Source organism: Populus alba, chromosome 19 (genome assembly GCF_005239225.2).
Source record: "Populus alba chromosome 19, ASM523922v2, whole genome shotgun sequence".
NCBI classification, from domain to species: Eukaryota; Viridiplantae; Streptophyta; class Magnoliopsida; order Malpighiales; family Salicaceae; genus Populus; species Populus alba.
The window spans coordinates 11,323,951-11,338,074 of NC_133302.1; the positions used below are offsets into that span (position 1 = coordinate 11,323,951).

Below are 14,124 nucleotides of genomic sequence, written 5' to 3' on the forward strand. Positions count from 1 at the left end.
TTTCTTACTGAGCAATTTTATCAATCTTGGAGGAAGAACTGGATTTTCGTTGTAGTGAACTTTCACCCTCGTGTCTTAGATTTCCAACGACACCAATCTTGCTTCGAAAGGAAGTTCTATAACTTTACATAATGTTAAAAATCACAGGAGATGTCGGACAGTGACAGTGCGATATCAAGACAGTAACAGTCCAAATGTTTGTTGATGAGAAATTTTGACTATCTTAGAGGCAGAACTGGGTTCTCCATCCTTTATAGAATTTGTATCCTTGTGTGTTAGCTTTCCAACGAGATCAATCTTGATTGAAATGGAGTTCTATAGCTCTAGATATATTTAAACATGTGAGGAGAGGTCGCACAATGACAGTTCCATATCTAGACAATAACAGTCCAAATATTTGTGGGTGAGCAATTTTGACTATCTTAGAGACGTAACTTGGTTCTCCTTCCTTAAGAGAACTTGAAGCCTCGTGTCCTAGCTTTCCAGCGGAACCAATGGCACTTGAAATGGAGTTGTATAACTCTAGATATAGTTCAAAGTTTGAGGAGAGGTCGGACAGTAACAGTTCAATATGTAGACAAGACCAGTTCCACAGTAACAGTCAAAATCTTTCTTACTGAGCAATTTTATCGATCTTGGAGGAAGAACTAGATTTTCGTTGTAGTGAACTTTCACCCTCGTGTCTTAGATTTCCAACGACACCAATCTTGCTTCGAAAGGAAGTTCTATAACTTTACATAATGTTAAAAATCACAAGAGATGTCGGACAGTGACAGTGCCATATCAAGACAGTAACAGTCCAAATGTTTGTTGATGAGAAATTTTGACTATCTTAGAGGCAGAACTGGGTTCTCCATCCTTTATAGAATTTGTATCCTTGTGTGTTAGCTTTCCAACGAGATCAATCTTGATTGAAATGGAGTTCTATAACTCTAGATATATTTAAACATGTGAGGAGAGGTCGCACAATGACAGTTCCATATCTAGACAATAACAGTCCAAATATTTGTGGGTGAGCAATTTTGACTATCTTAGAGACGTAACTTGGTTCTCCTTCCTTAAGAGAACTTGAAGCCTCGTGTCCTAGCTTTCCAGCGGAACCAATGGCACTTGAAATGGAGTTGTATAACTCTAGATATAGTTCAAAGTTTGAGGAGAGGTCGGACAGTAACAGTTCAATATGTAGACAAGACCAGTTCCACAGTAACAGTCAAAATCTTTCTTACTGAGCAATTTTATCGATCTTGGAGGAAGAACTGGATTTTCGTTGTAGTGAACTTTCACCCTCGTGTCTTAGATTTCCAACGACACCAATCTTGCTTCGAAAGGAAGTTCTATAACTTTACATAATGTTAAAAATCACAGGAGATGTCGGACAGTGACAGTGCCATATCAAGACAGTAACAGTCCAAATGTTTGTTGATGAGAAATTTTGACTATCTTAGAGGCAGAACTGGGTTCTCCATCCTGCATAGAATTTGTATCCTTGTGTGTTAGCTTTCCAACGAGATCAATCTTGATTGAAATGGAGTTCTATAACTCTAGATATATTTAAACATGTGAGGAGAGGTCGCACAATGACAGTTCCATATCTAGACAATAACAGTCCAAATATTTGTTGGTGAGCAATTTTGACTATCTTAGAGACGTAACTTGGTTCTCCTTCCTTAAGAGAACTTGAAGCCTCGTGTCCTAGCTTTCCAGCGGAACCAATGGCACTTGAAATGGAGTTGTATAACTCTAGATATAGTTCAAAGTTTGAGGAGAGGTCGGACAGTAACAGTTCAATATGTAGACAAGACCAGTTCCACAGTAACAGTCAAAATCTTTCTTACTGAGCAATTTTATCGATCTTGGAGGAAGAACTGGATTTTCCTTGTAGTGAACTTTCACCCTCGTGTCTTAGATTTCCAACGACACCAATCTTGCTTCGAAAGGAAGTTCTATAACTTTACATAATGTTGAAAATCACAGGAGATGTCGGACAGTGACAGCGCCATATCAAGACAGTAACAGTCCAAATGTTTCTTGATGAGAAATTTTGACTATCTTATAGGCAGAACTGGGTTCTCCATCCTTCATAGAATTTGTATCCTTGTGTGTTACCTTTCCAACGAGATCAATCTTGATTGAAATGGAGTTATATAACTCTAGCTATATTTAAACATATGAGGAGAGGTCGGACAATGACAGTTCCATATCTAGACAATAACAGTCCAAATGTTTGTTGATGTGAAATTTTGACTATCTTATAGGCAGAACTGGGTTCTCCATCCTTCATAGAATTTGTATCCTTGTGTGTTAGCTTTCCAACAAGATCAATCTTGATTGAAATGGAGTTCTATAACTCTAGATATATTTAAACATGTGAGGAGAGGTCGGACAATGACAGTTCCATATCTAGACAATAACAGTCCAAATATTTGTTGATGAGCAATTTTGACTATCTTGGAGACGTAACTTGGTTCTCCTTCCTTAAGAGAACTTGAAGCCTCGTGTCCTAGCTTTCCAGCGGGACCAATAGCACTTGAAATGGAGTTGTATATCTCTAGATATAGTTAAAAGTTTGAGGAGAGGTCGGACAGTAACAGTTCAATATTTAGATAGTAACAGTTCAAAAGTTTCTTATTGAGCAATTTTAACGATCTTAGAGGAAAAACTGGATTCTCCTTCCTTTAGAGAACTTTCATCATCGTGTCTTAGATTTCCAAAGAGGCCAATCTTTCTTGAAACAAAGTTGTTTAACTTTAGATATAGCTAAAAATATGAGGATAGATCGGACAGTAACAGTTCAATATTGAGACAGTAACAATAGGATAGTAACAGTCCACATGTTTGTTGATGAGAAATTTTGACTATCTTAGAGCCAGAATTGGGTTCTCCGTCTGACATGACCAAAAGATTGATGTCTTCTCCCAAGTACAGGAGTGTCGAAGTAATAAATAACTTGGCAAGACCGGGGTCGAACCACATAGAGGTTAATTGTATAAATTATAAATAATAACACAACAACAACAATAATAACAACAATAACAACAACAATAATAAAAATAATAGTAATAATAATAATAATAGTAATAGTAATAAAAATTAAAATAAGAATAATAATTCTCAGTACGTGGCGTTGTTATACCTGAGAATGATCTAAAAGATCCGGTCACAGGTTTCCAGCCTATATACTGAGTTTATGAAAAGATCAAAGAGATATATTATATAATATAAACAGATTTCTAATGCGAATGAACAAGGCAAGACCAACAATGTCAGGATCCTTGATCAAACACAGAGCATACTTAACGTATATAAAATATAACAAGAATGTAAATAATAATAATAATAATAATAATATTAGTAGTAGTAGTAGTAGTAGTACTAATAATAATAAAGAAGAAGAGGAAGAAATTAATGAGAACTTTGAGATGGAAGATTAATGTAAGGATTAAACAATGATAATAACAAATGTCAAGGTTAGAGGATCCACCAATGGTAATTCAAACAAGTATAGTATAAACAAATATTAAGTATGCTCAATTTGGAAACCACACACAAAGGAGGTTCCAATCAGATGATTTGTCATTAATAGCTCATTATAAATTATTAACATGATCATATTAATTATCTTATTTACATAACACCAAACTTTTAAATATTGTCAGGAATTCATGATGTTAACTGATGTTAACAACAAATCAAGTTCCTTTCATAGCTCAGGTGTAGGTAATACCATACGATTGGACTATGAGAGTGCCAAGCATTTGTTGTACCAAGTATTATACAACACAAATCTAGATTAACCATTTAACAAGCAAGGTATTAAGAATTAATAAGATAAAAAGATAAGACATGTTAATATTAAACATTAAGGTCTATATTGAGTTTACACCATACTTTTCTTACACCATTAGTGTAACCTTTTCACCTTGACATAATAAACTTAGCTAAACATAATGAAGAAGAGAAACATAAATAAACAAAACAAGAACATAAATAAGTTACAAGTTAACTAAGGAAATGAAAGGAAATGAAAAGCATAAAAAAGAAATTAATGAAAGCAAAACTTAAGAATTACAAAAAAAATATAAAGAGAGAAAATAAAGAGCATGAACTTGATCTGAACAACCAAGCCCCTAAATACATGGCAAATGCCTCCTTTTATAGGCCAAAATTCGGAATTATTGATTTGATGACTAATTGTTGAGTGGGTGGCCAACTTTTGACTTTGTGAAAATCCTTATCTTCTTGTCTGAATAAAACGAAAATGCTAGCATCAGAACTGGGTCCACTTGAAAGCATAAAAGTTGTAGGAAATTGACTCAGCTTTCCAGGAAAAAAAAGTGGAGGTGATTTGGACTTCTAGAACTTCAGATATAGGCCAAACACTTAACAGTGTTTGGGCTGTAGGATAGATTCGGAGTTCTCCGTTGTTGCTATAATTTGGACTTGAAAACGGCCTTCTTAGATCTTGATGAAAACATGAAAGTTGTAGGCCTATGTCTTACTGAATCTTTGTAAAAATTTGAGGTCATTTGGACATCTAGAACTCAAGATATGACCCAATTACTGAACAGTGCTCTAGTTTGGACTGCATCAATATCTTTTTTTGTAAGTTTGGCCCTCTCTTTGTCCTTTCAATTTCCATACTTGAACTCATCAATAAATCCTTTGATTTATGTGATAAGCCTACATTTAAGATGAACATTTACCATATATTAAGACATTTTATAATTTGGACTTGAAAACGGCCTTTTTAAATCTTGGACTCCCATGAAAGTTGTAGGCCTATGTCTTACCTAATCTATGTAAAAAATTGATGTCATTTGGACAACTAGAACTCGAGATATGACCCAATTATCGAACACTGTTCTAGTTTGGACTGCACCAACATCTCTTTTCTAAGCTTCACCCTCTCTTTATCTTCACAATTTCACTAGTTGAATTCATCAATCAATCCTTTGATTTATGTGATATGCCTGCATTTAAGATGAACATTTACCATATATTAAGGCATTTTATAGTATCACACTTGTTATTATAAAACATGCTTTAGTTAAGGAGTTATTGATACTTCAAGTGCAAAATGATGATATAAACCCTTGATAAACATGCACTTTTAAGTACTAATCACACCCCCCAACCAGCTTATTACTAGTCCCTAGTAATCAAAGCGTTAAAATAGAAAAATAATTTGCAAGTTCCACAAAGCAAGGCATTCATCATTCAACTTCCATTAATCTATCCAGATAAACAAACTCTCATTAAATTCTTATTTATGCTCAATACCTCTTAAACAAGATATTACTAAACCTTTTTTTTGTGCTCAAAATATCAACATATAGTTATGGGGCTTTACATGGAAGAAAAACAAATTTTTGCTCTAATGTTTAAAGTTAACTTCCTTAGGTTGGGATTTTTTTTTCTTTTCTTTTATTTATTTATATACATATACAACTTGAAACACAATATATCTTTAACCCATGTAACGAGCTTTTGGGTAATTACTCCCAGACCAGTTTGTCTTAGGGCATTAGGTGTTGAGACACCCCTACGAGCTTAGTAACTCGGGTTGCAGATACTGATACGTAGATAGTGCAATGTTTGATTCCCTTAAGTTTTTCTCCTTAACCCATGTAACAAGCGTTGGGCCAATAGCTCCGAAGTCAGTTGACTTTAGGGTATTAAGTGTTAAAACACCCCTTCGGGCTTAATTGCTTAGGTTAGGTAGGCTACGAAACCAAACTTATCTACCTTTTTATTATCATTATTTTTTTTTGTTTTTTGTTTTTTTGCAAATTATATACTATCCCTTTCCCTTAGTTGTTACCTTTAACAAAAGAACATAAATAATGTAATAATCCAATGTGCAACCCACAATCATATGTTAAAGTGTGTATGAAAATGAAGATTTAAGAATACTTGTTAAATGAGCATATGAGCAGAATCAAGTGCTAATAATACAAGAGTTTGTAAACCTGAATATTTCAAGAAGTATTCTGATAGACCTTGTTAAGAATGTTTACTAAGATGCATCTCAAGAGTCACTTTAACAAAAGAACTCCTTTTACCCTACCATCCTAGTAACAACAGTTTTGCAAATAGTTTATGAAATAGAAAACACATTTTTTTTTTAATATATCAACTACTACCCTTTCCCCCCAACCAAAATGAGACATTGTCCTCAATGTCTTAAGGTAGAAAGATAGAGTATAGAAGACATCACCTAAAATAGCGAACACTGACAAACCTGAAACACACTTAAACAGATGAAAAAAAACAACAAAACACAATAATAAAACCAAAAGACGCAAATATTTACAAATGCAGGCTCAAATCCAATCTAATCTTTTTACGGCTTTCCTTAGTTGACCAATTTATGCGACTCATGGAAGGATTAATTACAGGGATGAAAGATTGTAGTTGGTCAATCAATTGTTCAACAGTAGCAGCAGAGATTATGATTTGTCGTGCTGAAGATGTTAGAAATTCCTGTTCTATAGCATGATCAAGAAAAGACAACAACTTATCATAAAAACCATTAACATTTAACAAACCTATGGGTTTATGGTGAATGTGCAGTTGGGCCTAAGAGAAAATATGAAAGATCTCTTCCAATGTGCCCAGGCCACCTGTTAAGGCAATGAAGGCATCAGCATGGTTAAACATTGCATTCAGTCGATCAGACATTGTGGGGACCTGTAATTCCTCTCCAATTGTTTTTCCAATGATGTCCCCTTGTGCTAAAGCGTTGGGGACAACCCCCAAAACTTGACTACCACCTAAAAATGAAGCTTTTGACACTCCCCCCATTAACCTAAGGCTGCCTCCTCCATACACTAAATGAATCTTTCGCTCAGCTAGTACCTGACCAAGATGATTTGCTGATTCTAAAAAATCTTTTTCTTTCCCAGGACTGGATCCACCGAAAACACAAATATTGTTTATGTGATTACTTGAGGAACCTGCCATTTCTACACACGTCTGTATTTGATGAATGTATGGGTTGAGTAGAAATGAAGGGAAGGAAGCGAAGAATGTATAGATGAGAAATTTGAAAATGCAATTATACCACCTATATGTAGGCAAGTTGTAGTCTCACACTCTCTCTCTCTCTCTATTTATTTATTTATTTTGAAAAAGCATGTGTATATACAAGTAGTTGTGACTGTGGCTCACATCTTTCCTTGGTTTTACGTCCAAGAATGACTTAAACGCCCTCTATGGGTCGGGGATAAGCTTCCCATCCAGTTTTCTTAAAAACTGGCAAACAGGGTCTTTTTTAGTCAAATTCCCAAGACTAAGTCGAGCATGTTCTTTATGGAATTGTGGCCATAAATCATAAATTGCACGATGCACATCTCCACTAGGGTGCGTCTCAAGAGTCAATAGAAGATTATCTAAAGACCCCTTACTCAGGCCATCCTTAATGAATTGTATTTTATCTTCACGGTTTACAGATATCATTCCTAAAGAACGACATGTCGCATTACAAGTCCATCTAGCACATCTGTGATAGACTTTCAGTCGTTTTGCACAACGTTTCTTCGCAAAAGTGCTTTTACTTGTTCCAGGCATGTATGAAATGAAACAATTGGAGGACTCACCTGATAATCGGACCTTTGCTTCAATCAGCCAACGAATATCTTCAAGAATTTCATGGTTCATTAACAACCTCAATCTTGCACATCTAGCACGGTAAATTTTTGTAATCGCATTCTGAGGCAGAGCGGGAAAATACTTTTTCAATTTTTCAAGAGTGGTGTCCATTTTCAAATGAGAATTGGAGGAGAGATTCAAAGAAAGAAGAAAGAGTAGAGAATTGCACAATTATATACACAGATATCAGTTATCATGGGAAACTAAAAGAACCGACTTAAGAGTCACGGAGTACCGTTATCCGCCATTTGACCGGGGTGAGAGAAACTAGCAAAACAAAAGATACACTAAAACAAAACACAAAACAATGTGAGAAAAAGAATTAATCTTTATATACAGGATCACTCAATTCAATAGAGTCATTTTCAACTGAAAAATTGTCAAAATAAACTTTCAACCGATGCCCATTTTCCTTGAAAACATTGTCATTCTTTGGATTTTCGATATCACAAGCCCCATATGGATACACATGTTTCACAATAAAAGGACCGCTTCATCTTGATCTTAATTTTCGAGGAAATAAATGGAGTTGAGAATTATAAAGCAAGACTTTTTGACCAACATTGAATGTTTTTCTCAGTATTTTCTTGTCATGAAACTCTTTGATTCTTGCTTTATGAATTCTTGAATTATCATATGCATCATTTCTTATTTCCTCAAGCTCATTTATTTGCAATTTTCGCAGCTGACTAGCATCATCAATGTTTGAATTGAAAGCTTTAATAGCCCAATAAGCTTTATGTTCAATTTCCACAGGCAAGTGACAAGGTTTTCCATAAACTAGTCTATAAGGTGACATACCTAATGATGTTTTATATGCAGTTCGATAAGCCCAAAGTGCATCATTAAGTCTTAAAGACCAGTCTTTCCAATTAGGGTTCACCATTTTCTCCAAGATTTGTTTGATCTCCCTATTAGCAAGTTCTACCTGTCCACTCGTCTGAGGGTGATAAGGGGTGGCAACTTTGTGTGTGATTCCATATTTCTTCATTAAAGATTCAAATGGCTTGTTGTAGAAATGTGTTCCACCATCACTTATCATAGCTCGAGGGATTCCAAATCGACTTAAAATGTTTTCTTTCAAAAACTTTATCACTGTTTTGTGATCATTGGTTCGACTTGGAATTGCCTCTATCCATTTTGAAACATAATCTACTGCGACCAATATATACAAGAAACCAAATGATGGAGGAAATGGACCCATAAAATCTATACCCCAACAGTCAAAGATCTCAATGATAAGAATAGGATTTAAAGGCATCATGTGACGTTTTGAAATAGATCCTAACTTTTGGCAATTTTCACAAGTCTTGCAGAATGCATGTGAGTCTTTGAACATGGTGGGCCAATAAAATCCACTTTGTAATATTTTTGCAGTTGTCTTTTTTGATGAGAAATGACCCCCACATGCCTCAGAATGACAAAAATTAATGACACTACTTACCTCATTGTCAGGAATGCATCTTCAAAATATTTGATCAGGACAATATTTGAATAAATAAGGGTCATCCCAATAAAAGTTCTTCACTTCATTCAAGAACTTTCTTTTATCTTGGGTACTCCAATGAGCTGGCAATTGTTCTGAAACAAGAAAATTAACAATATTAGCAAACCAAGGTGTTGTAGAGACAGAAAATAAAGATTCATCAGGAAAGTAGTCATCAATTGGTGTGATGTCAGATCTCGAATCGGTTGTCAATCTTGACAAATGATCTGCGACAACATTTTCGGTGCCTTTCTTGTCTTTGATTGTGATATCAAATTCTTGAAGTAACAAAATCTACCGCACCAATCTAGCCTTAGAATCTTTCTTAGAGAGAAGATATTTCAATGCTGCATGATCACTAAAAACAACAACAGGTGAGCCAACAAGATAAGATCTAAACTTGTCACATGCAAATACTACTGCAAGTAATTCTTTTTCAGTGGTAGTGTAATTCATTTGAGCACTATTTAAAGTTTTACTTGCATAGTAAATCACATAAGGTTTCTTATCTTTTCTTTGTCCCAAGACAGCACCCACGACATAATCACTAGCGTCACACATTATTTCAAAAGGTAATGACCAATCAGGAGGTTGAATGATAGGAGCAGAAGTAAGCAAGCTTTTAAGTTTAACAAAGGCTTTTTCACATTGTTCAGTCCATTCAAAAACATTTTCCTTTGTTAGAAGGTTACACAATGGTTTAGTTATTACACTAAAATCTTTGATGAACCTTCTGTAAAAACCAGCATGTCCTAAGAATGATCTAACATCTTTAACAGATTTTGGTGTTGGTAAGTTCGCAATTAGCTCAATTTTAGATTTGTCAACCTCAATTCCTTTTGATGAAACAATGTGACCAAGTACAATGCCGTTTGTTACCATAAAGTGACATTTTTCCCAATTGAGTACAAGATTCTTCTCTTCACACCTGTTCAAAACATTTTCCAAGTTAGTTAAACAATCATCAAATGAATCACCAAAAACAGAAAAATCATCCATAAAAATCTCAAGAAAACGTTCAACCATATCACTGAATATGCTAAGCATGCATCTTTGAAATGTGGCTGGTGCATTACATAACCCAAAAGGCATTCTTTGATATGCAAAAGTACCAAATGGACAAGTGAAAGTAGTCTTCTCTTGGTCTTCCAATGCAATTTCAATTTGATTGTAACTTGAATAGCCATCTAGGAAACAATAAAATTCATGACCTGCAACTCTTTCTAGGATTTGATCCATGAAAGGTAAAGGAAAATGATCTTTTATAGTCATTAAATTAAGTTTCCTATAGTCAATACACATGCGCCAACCAATAATAGTCCGAGTTGGAATTAACTCATTTTTCTCATTTGTTATCACAGTGACTCCAGACTTTTTGGGTACAACTTGGGTAGGACTTACCCATTTGCTGTCAGAAATAGGATAAATGATTCCATTATCTAGAAGCTTAATGACTTCATTTTTCACTACTTCTTTCATATTAGGATTAAGTCTTCATTGCATTTCTCTAGATGGTTTAGCATTTTCCTCCAAATAAATCCTGTGTGTGCAAATCAAAAGACTAATTCCTTTTATGTCAGCTATGGTCCATCCTAATGCATTTTTGTGCATTTTTAGAGTCTATAATAACTTACCTTCTTGATGTGCATTAAGTTTGGAAGAGATTTTTACCGGAAAAGTTTCATTTTCTCCCAAAAATGAGTATTTGAGATTGACTGGTAACGGCTTCAAATCAGGTTTTGGTGCTTGAACACTTGAAGGTATGGACTCAATTGATTGTGGTGGTAATTCTTCAATTTGTGGTCTCCAATTACATGCCTTTGCTTCTTCCTGAAAATAAACCATTTGCAACTCGTCAGGTTCATCAATCTTAGTTTCACTAGAAGTGGTTTGAAATTGATCATGAACTAATTTTTCAATAAAGTCCACTTCCTGTAAATCATTATCATCTCCAGGTTGCTTGCAAATGTTGAAAATATTCATCTCCAATGTCATGTTTCCAAATGATAGCTTCATCAGTCCATTCCTACAATTAATCAATGCATTAGATGTTGCAAGAAATGGACGTCCTAAAATAACAGGAATTGAATTACATGCTTCAACAGGTTGTGTATCCAAGACAATAAAATCTACAGGGTAAATGAATTTATCAACCTGTACTAACACACCCTCAACTATTCCTCTAGGCACTTTTACAGATCTATCAGCAAGTAAAAGAGTTACAGAAGTTGGTTTTAACTCACCTAGATTGAGACTTTGAAAAACCAAATATGGAAGTAAATTCACACTAGCTCCAAGATCAAGTAAAGCTCTTTCAATTTTATGTTCTCCAATAAAGCAAGAAATTGTAGGACAACCAGGGTCTTTATATTTCAAAGCATTATTGTTCTGAAGAATAGCACTTACTTGTTCGGCTAAAAATGCTTTCTTTTTCACATTCAATTTTCTCTTCACAGTGCATAGATCTTTCAAAAATTTAGCATAGGAAGGTACCTGTTTAATAGCATCCAACAAAGGTATATTGATCCTTACCTGTTTGAAAGTTTCAAGGATTTCAGAATTGTGATTGACTTTCCTTTGTTTGGTCATGGCATGAGGAAATGGAAGTGCTGGTGGAGAATCAGTCTTTTCTTTACAATGTTCAGATTCAACCCCTTCCTTACCCTCAGAGATTGACTCATCATCTTTCTCACAAGGTTTAAGAGTGGGTTTTTCAATAACCTTACCACTGCGAAGAGTGATGACTGATTTGACTTGATCCATGAGTTGGCTTTCGAAACTACTTGCATTTACATTGTATTGCCCCTTTGGATTTTGCTGTGGTTGAGATGGAAACTTACCTTTCTCTTGAAAACTGAGAGCATATGTGAATTTTGCAAGAGCATCTTTAAAATTTGTCATGCTTTGAGTAAGTTGAGTGTTGATTGTCTCTTGCTTTTCAATGAATGCATGTAATGTTTCCTCAAGATTTCTTCTAGGAAGTGGAGCATAAGGAGGTGCATATCCATGAGAATTTTGGAAATTATGGTGTGCTTGAAACGGTGGCTGTGAAGTTTGTGCATTATTGTTATCATTCTTCCAACTGAAATTTGGGTGATTTCTCCAACCAGGATTGTATGTTTGCGAGTATGGGTTATGATTGGGCCTTTGAAAACTGTTTAAAGCATGGGCTTGTTTATGGAGGCATTCCTTGAAAGAAGGCAAAGTTGGACAGTCATTGGTTGCATGTTCATTTGTTTCACAGATTTGACACACAATGTCTTGAACAGATTTTAATTGAACACTATTTTTCAGTTCTAGTGCCTCGACTTTTCTAGCTAAAGATGTAAACTTGGCTTGGAGGTCATGATCTTCCCTAAGGTTATACATAACTCCACTAGATGTATGAGGTTGGGTTTTACTTGGTGCCTCATAAGTGCCCTTAGTGTCCCAATTTTGCGCATTTTCAGCTAGCAAGAGTAGGTACTCCATTGCTTCATTAGGGTCTTTATCTTCAAAAGTTCCATTGCACATCAATTCAACCATTTGCCTATCTTTAGGTGTTAATCCTTCATAAAATTGTGAAACCAATCTCCACGTTTCAAAACCATGATGAGGGCAAGTATTAAGCAAGTCTTGATACCTATCCCAACATTGATAAATGTTTCACCTGGTTTTTGAGTGAAACTGGTGATTTGTCTTTTGAAAGAGTTGGTTCTGTGAGATGGAAAAAACTTCTTTAAAAATTATTGTTGCATTTCATCCCAAACACGAATGGATCCAGACTTAAGATTTTGTAGCCATGTTTTAGCTTTATCTTTTAATGAAAAAGGAAAAAGCTTTAATCTAATGGTATTCATGCTACAATTTAAGTCATTATATGTGTTACAAACTTCTTCAAATTCTCTCAAATGCAAGTATGGATTTTCTAGATCTAAGCCATGAAAAGAAGGTAAAAGTTGAATAATGTCTGGCTTAAAATTAAAACGGAATGCATCAGGAGGAAAAACTATGCATGAGGGTGCACTTGTTCTTGTAGGATTCATGTGGTCTCTAAGTGTCCTAACACGGTTATTCTCATTATTCTCATTATGAAGTGACTGGTTATCTTCTTCGGCTATATTTTCTGAAAATGATGAGGATACCCTACAAAGTCTACCACTAAATGTACGTGACCAAACACTCATGCACGTGTAGAAAGAGAATAAAAGGAAGAAGAAAACAAAACAAAAGGAAACAAAACAAAAGAAACAAAGTTAGATACAAGAAAAGTGAAAAGAGAAAACAAAATAAATACTATGGTTTGTACAAGAATTTACCTCCCCGGCAACGGCGCCAAAAACTTGACATGACCAAAAGATTGATGTCTTCTCCCAAGTGCAGGAGTGTCAAAGTAATAAATAACCCGGCAAGACCGGGGTCGAACCACAGAGAGGTTAATTGTATAAATTATAAATAACAACACAACAACAACAATAATAACAACAATAACAACAATAATAATAACAATAATAGTAATAGTAATAATAATAATATTAATAGTAATAATAATAATAATAATAATAATAATAATACTCTGTACGTGGCGTTGTTATACCTGAGAATGATTTAAAAGATCGGGTCACAGGTTTCCAGCCTATATACTGAGTTTATGAACAGATCAAAGAGATATATTATATAATATAAACAGATTTCTGATGCGAATGAACAAGGCAAGACCAACAATGTCAGGATCCTTGATCAAACACAGAGCATACTTAACGTACATAAAATATAACAAGAATGTAAATAATAATAATAATAATAGTAGTAGTAGTAGTAGTAGTAGTACTAATAATAATAAAGAAGAAGAGGAAGAAATTAATGAGAACTTTGAGATGGAAGATTAATGTAAGGATTAAACAATGATAAAAACAAATGTCAAGGTTAGAGGATCCACCAATGGTAATTCAAACAAGTATAGTATAAACAAATATTAAGTATGCTCAATTTGGAAACCACGCACGAAG

At 34.7% G+C, this 14,124-nt stretch overlaps 1 non-coding gene and 1 pseudogene across 1 annotated transcript; one reads left to right on the top strand and one right to left on the bottom strand.

Moving 5' to 3' along the window:
- Positions 1-7,212: 7,212 nt before the first annotated feature.
- LOC140955049 (uncharacterized) lies at positions 7,213-13,553 on the bottom strand (annotated as a pseudogene).
- On the top strand, positions 12,720-12,827 carry LOC118027814 (small nucleolar RNA R71). The gene has a single exon (XR_004683892.1). It is a non-coding gene; the product is annotated as a small nucleolar RNA R71 (small nucleolar RNA).
- Positions 13,554-14,124: the final 571 nt, after the last annotated feature.